General features: G+C 39.9%; 1 pseudogene; it reads left to right on the forward strand.

Moving 5' to 3' along the window:
* Window positions 1-303: 303 nt before the first annotated feature.
* LOC143624600 (L-type lectin-domain containing receptor kinase IX.1 pseudogene) lies at window positions 304-2,331 on the forward strand (annotated as a pseudogene).
* The last annotated feature ends 4,351 nt before the right edge of the window (window positions 2,332-6,682 follow it).

The raw sequence follows: 6,682 nt of genomic DNA on the forward strand, positions 1-6,682 counted from the left end.
TCCAATATTTTAACTTTAATTACATCTCTCCAACCTTTATGATCATGATATTAATCATTTAACCTTCGAAACCAAAAAAATGCTAATAACTTAAGTTATGCCAAAAATGTAAAAAAAAATACATGTTTGGCCAAACCAGTAGTCGTTACGATAAAAGTTAAAAGTACCAACTCAGCCGGCTTCCCACTAAATTGACAAAACAGTTAGTGGTTGACTCGGTTAACTGTTGCTGAATAAACCCAACATATCCAATATGGTCAATACTCAAGGTTTATACCACCAGTATCTCTAACACGCATGGATCCATCAGTCATCACCACCACCATCCTCCTCCTTACACTACCTTATGCCGCCACTCTATCCTTCCAATAAACCAGTTTCAGCCCGAATGATGGTGACATAATATATGAAAGAGATGCATACCCTTCAAACAATGCAATCCAACTCACTACTAACCAACGTGACGTTCGTGCATCGGTTAGCATCGGCCGAGCCACTTATTATGAGCCCTTGCACCTATGGGACCGCGGCTCACGCAACTTAACCGACTTCTCCACTAGCTTTACATTCACTATCAACTCTCTCAGCAGTTCAAGGTACGGTGATGGGCTAGCTTTCTTCCTAGCACCAAACGGGTCCACGGTTCCTAGTAATGTCACAAACAGTGGGACCCTCGGTCTCACCCGTAACGATGAGGCGTTGAACTCTAGTAGCAACCCGTTTGTTGCGGTCGAGTTTGATGTTTTTCAGAATGCATGGGACCCGAAAAATGAGCATGTTGGGATTGATATAAGTTCTATGGACTCGGTTAAGAATATGACGTGGCGGAGTAGGATCCGAGAGGGTGAAACGTACGAAGCGGTTATAAGGTATGATTCTAGTTTGAATAACCTTAGTGTTGTGTTCACGGGTTTTAGCCCGACTTCTACTCTGCACCAACGGGTTTCTTATATTGTCGATCTGCGGGACCACTTGCCCGAGTGGGTCACCTTTGGGTTTTCTGGTGCAACGGGGAACAACACTGCAGTTATACATAGTATATACACATGGGATTTTAGTTCAAATCTTGGTATCGGTGAAAATACAATGGATCCGTCTTTGGGACCAGGGGACGTGGTTAACCCTGGTCCCGAGGCTAGACCGAAACCGGATAAAAGTAAAGCGGGGTTGGTGGCAGGTTTGGTGATTGGGTGTGTTTTGTTATCCGGTTTGGGTCTGGCTTTATTTATGTTAAAAAGGAAGAAAAAGGGAGTTAAAACCGAAGATGATGTTTTTGTTTTGGATGATGAGTTTGAAAAGGGTACCGGGCCGAAAAAGTTCTCATACAAAGAACTGGCTCGCGCCACTGGTAAGTTTGCAGAGGAAGAAAAGCTCGGTGAAGGTGGTTTTGGGGGCGTTTATAGAGGATTCATGAAGGAAATGGACTCGTATGTTGCGGTCAAACGGGTGTCATGTGGGTCCCACCAAGGAATAAAGGAGTATGCATCGGAAGTTAAAACGATTAGCCGGTTACGACACCGAAACCTGGTCCAACTTGTGGGCTGGGGCCATGAAAAGGAGTTGCTGTTGGTGTATGAGTTTATGCTAAACGGTAGCCTCGACTCGCATTTGTTTTATGGAAAAAGCGTGTTAAAGTGGCCCGTGCGGTATCAAATCATTAAAGGTTTGGCATCTGCGTTGCTTTATTTGCATGCGGAATGGGAGCAATGCGTGGTGCATCGGGACATCAAGTCGAGTAACGTTATGTTGGACTCAAGTTTCAATGCAAAGCTAGGGGACTTTGGGCTGGCTAGGTTTGTTGACCATGACAAGGGTGTACAAACAACCGCCATGGCTGGAACCATGGGCTACATGGCTCCAGAGTGTGTCATGACCGGTCAAGCCAGCAGGGAGACCGATGTTTACAGCTTTGGAGTTGTGGCACTGGAAATAGCATGTGAAAGAAACATAATGGATCTCAAGGCTCCTAAAAACCAGATAAGATTGGTCGAGTGGGTTTGGGATCTTTACGGGCAACAAAAGGTTTTAGAAGCATCCGACCGAAGACTCGAGGGTGATTACGACGACAAGGAAATGGAATGCTTGATGGTTGTTGGACTTTGGTGTGCACACCCCGACAGTAGTTTTCGGCCCTCGGTTAGACAAGTGATTAATGTTCTTAATTTTCAAACCGCGTTGCCCGGGTTACCATTAAAGATGCCTGTCCCAACTTACTTCACCCCATCTGTAAACCTTCAAATGTCTACTACAGTTTCACAAAGCAGTCACACACAGAGCTCCTATGGCTATAACACAGATTCATCAAAATAACTGTCTCTTTCAGTTGAATACTTATATTGTTAAATTATATTTCTTGTGGTTATTTATTATATTCTGTAACTAATTAATTTGTGTGTTCTTTTGGACTATTTGTTCTTTCTCTTAAATATTGTAATCTGGTGCAAAAATCACCCAAAGAATTAAATAAAATGTATTGGTTTTGGCCACTCAAAACAATTTAGAAGAAATCAAACATCCCATACATTTGGTAGATCATAAAACTTAAAAAAAAAGTAGATATTTGGGTGCTTTGTGGCAAGTGGCGGATCTATAATGTAATTTCAGGGGTAGCAAAATATTTTTTTTAACCGTACCTTAAGAGAATTTTTTTACCTGTTTCGCGAGTACGGCAGCTTGGTTACGCGTTTTGCGCGTTCCGACGCTTGGTAACGTGTTTCGCTCGTACAGGCACTCGGTTACATGTTTTGCGCTTCCTGGGACCAGTTTCACATTACACGCATACCAAAGTCAAGATGTGTAACAGTTATTCCATAAAATGTTGTATCCCAAAGTCAAGATGTCATGAGTCTTGAGCGTGTCGCGTCGGTGGTATGTATAAGTCCTTCAATTAGCGCCCGTCCATTCTGTATGTATATTGTGAGTCCTTTAGTTAAAATTTCTTTTAATCTACTTTTTTAAAATCTATGGTTATGGGCTGCCATTACTGGAATGTATTACGTACACTCCCCATTACCATATCCGTGTGTAGTAATTTGGTCTCTGTAAAGGATGGCAAGTCAAGATCTCAAGGTTGTTGGATCGGATTGATAATAGACAGGGCCGGCTCCGAGAGTGCATCGACTTTCTTAGACCCTGTGCGACTAAAAATATGGGCCCTCATGTAAACTTTGTATATATATATATATATAACCAACAATAGAACGATAACAATCATAACATACTAACATTAAACAAAACAAATATTTTTAACTTTCAGAATAAGTTGAGAAAACGAATAAATGTTTAGAAGGTATATTTTGAAAAACATACAAAAATGTTAAGCTAAAATTTCAAATAATCAAGCATATATTCAAGTGCAATTATAAACGGATAAACCTAATCAAATACTTTCAACTTCCAAGAAACAATTTCAGAATAATACATCGTAATCGGCTCTAAACGAAATCAAAGTTTGCTTCAATTTCAAATAATTAGAATCCAGAATGAGAAAAAACCCATGTTTCGGTTTAGTTAATAAACATCTTGAAGTTCAAATAAGCACAAACAACACCAGGTAGGGTTAAAGTAAAGGTTTGTTACATATAAACAAGCCTGTTTAAAGGGTGGTATGTTATTTGTTTTATTTTCTTAAGTAATTGAATTTAGTGTAGAAGTCCACAAAATATAAAACATAAAATTGCATTAGGCTTGACGAGCATAACTGCATCAGACTTGAGCTCATGCTCGATAAGTAAAAGGAATTTTTCTAAGGCTCAGCTCGAGCTCTCGAGTTCAAAAAAACTCGGGTCATTTAGAGGTTTTTAACGATCCGAGCTAGCAAACGAGCCTATTCATAGCAGTTAACTTAAACTTATATACAAACAGCATATATGAATAAAAATATAGTAAACAATATTGACTAAACATGTGTGTATTCAACTTAAGTATAGCTGCTATACTAAATATAATAATAGCGTCTGTTGGCACTGCCTTATCTCATGAAAATACAAAATCACTATGGAGATTGGGGAAATAAGAACCTCTTTTACACTCACCGTCTCACGAAAGTCGCTGGTCCGGACGAAGTCTACTGGTGCCGGAATCGTGAAACTGATAAGGCCAGGTCACTGTGTCACGCCGTCGCACCCTCGGCCCTAGTTCTCCTGTTCCGCCAAAACCACCGTGACTGACTTTCTTATGGTTTTCTAATTGTTTTATTTCTTTCAAATTGTTTGGGCCAGAAGTTTGTTATTTGGGCCATGCCTAAACAAGAGAGAGTCACATAACTAGGCTGCTGGTTAAAATTATTATGGGCCCCTTTCGGGTTTCGGCCCTGTGCGGTTGCACAGCCTACACAGGCCCAAATCCGGCCCTGATAACAGATTTATAACAATTAGGTTTTGCCAAATAACTGGATGAGTTTATTGAATAATAAAACAGCCTTAAATAGGAAACAACTTACAATGTAAACATAACGTAAACAAATGACTAAATCAAAAAGAACCAAACTATCCTACTAAACCGGAACCAGAAATGTGCAGCTAATAACTTGCATTAAACTCGCATTATTCTTGACTCATCCATAACAACACCAATGATAGCCTCTTCAATATTCACTAGAGTTTGAATTATTTCCAACATCCTCCCTTAATTCAAACTTCTTAACTCCCAACCTCTCTCGTAAATAGTAGAACTGTTCAGCTGCAATCGCCTTTGTTAACATATCTGCAATGTTCTTTAGTATCACACGCTTTGAGTTCAACCTGCTATGTATCAACTAAACTTTTGATGTAGTGATAATTGATATCAATATGCTTACTTCTCTTATGCAATGCTGCGTTTTTTTACAAATAAATAGCTGATAAATTGTCACAATAAATTGTGGTTGCTTCTTCTTGTGCATAACCGAGCTCACTTAACAACTGCCTTAGCCACATGCTTGACACGCTGCCCCATTTGCTGCTACAAACTCAGCCTCAGTAAATGAAAGTGTAACAATAGTCTGCTTTCTTGAACTCCATGAAACTGCTCCAGCCCCAACTAAGAACACATATGCTGAGATACTCTTCCTATCATCAATGAAGCTTGCCCAATCACTATTTGTATAACCTTCTTAATGTACTTTCATCCCTTGTTCATACCACAAACCATAACCAATTGTACCTGCAACATACCTTGACACTCTCCTTGCAGCACCATAGTGACATGCGGGTGGTTTGTGCATGTACCTTGATATCATTCCAACCGAAAAAACTCGTTCAGGTCGTGTATGAGTTAAATACAAAAGCCCACCAACCAAACTTTTGAACATCCTTTCATCAACCTGTTTACTTACATCACCAACATACAATTTTTCACCACAATTCATAGGAGTGAGTGCACCGGTACACTTGCTTATTCCAAACTTCTTTAGCAAATCTTTTGCATATTTTTGTTGCGACATAAATACATCATCCTTACCTTGTGTCACTTCCAAACCAAGGAAGTATGTTAGCTTCCTGAGATCATTCATCTCAAATTCCCCAATCATCTTGGCTTTGAATTCACATAATAGTTCCTTGGACGAACTAGTATAGATTAAATCATCAACATACAAGCATACTATGATTAGATCAGTGACACTAACCTTTTTAATATAAACAGTTGGTTCACTCTTGATTCGAGTGAATGCATGTTATTGAAGATATATATCAATGCGCTCATACCAAGCCCTCGGGGCTTGCTTGAGCCCATATAAAGCCTTGTGCAGTTTGTATACCTTATGCTCTTGCCCTTTAGCTTCAAAACCCGGTGGTTGCACAACATATACTTCTTCTTGCAGAGGCCCATTCAAGAAGGCAGATTTCACATCAGACTGGAACATTTCCCAACCTTGTTGGGCAGCCAAGAAAATTATTACTCGAATAGTTTCAAACCAAGCAACGGGTGAAAAAGTTTCTTCATAGTCTATACCGTGCTCTTGTGCATATCCCTTAACCACCAAACAAGCTTTGTGTTTTTGTATTTCACCATTAGCTGCAAACTTCAGTTTATAGACCCACTTTAGTCCAATAGGACGTTTGCCACTAGGTAACTCAGTTAGTGACCATGTATTATGCTTTTCTAAGGCTAACAATTCAGCCTCCATAGCCTCCACCCATTCCTTATGAGCCATTGCATCATTAAACGAACACGTTTCCATGGAAGAAAGGGCAAGTTTGACATGCCTCAAAGTCTTCCACAGGACTTTTACATTCATATACATCAACTAAAGATCTCCTATGGTGTTTTGCTTTCTGGTGTTTCACATAAATTTGACCTTCTCTGGAAAGACACTAGTGTCATTGGAACTTCTTCAGTTGAACTTTGAGTTAAATGAGGTTCAACATCATTATTTGGATCATCATTATCTGCACTTGGGCTGCTGCTACTAATACTCCCAACTTTGCTGATGAACTCTTTTGGTAGTTCATGCTTTCCTTCCCCAATAGAGTTCCATTTGGCCTATTCATAAAACTTTACATCCCTGCTGATCACAACACTCTTCGTTGCGGGGTCATACAACCTATAGGCTTTGGAATTTGGTGCATACCCAATAAACACACACTTCCTAGCCTTAGAGTCAAATTTCTTGCGTTGTTTTAGTTTTAACCCATAAGCCACACACCCAAAAACCTTAAGTTGATAAACGGAAGGCTTATGTTTGTACCATAGCTCATAAGGA

Source organism: Bidens hawaiensis, unplaced genomic scaffold, assembly GCF_021521415.1.
Source record: "Bidens hawaiensis isolate Kalapana, Puna unplaced genomic scaffold, B.hawaiensis_p1.1 tig00003902_1, whole genome shotgun sequence".
Lineage (NCBI taxonomy): Eukaryota > Viridiplantae > Streptophyta > Magnoliopsida > Asterales > Asteraceae > Bidens > Bidens hawaiensis.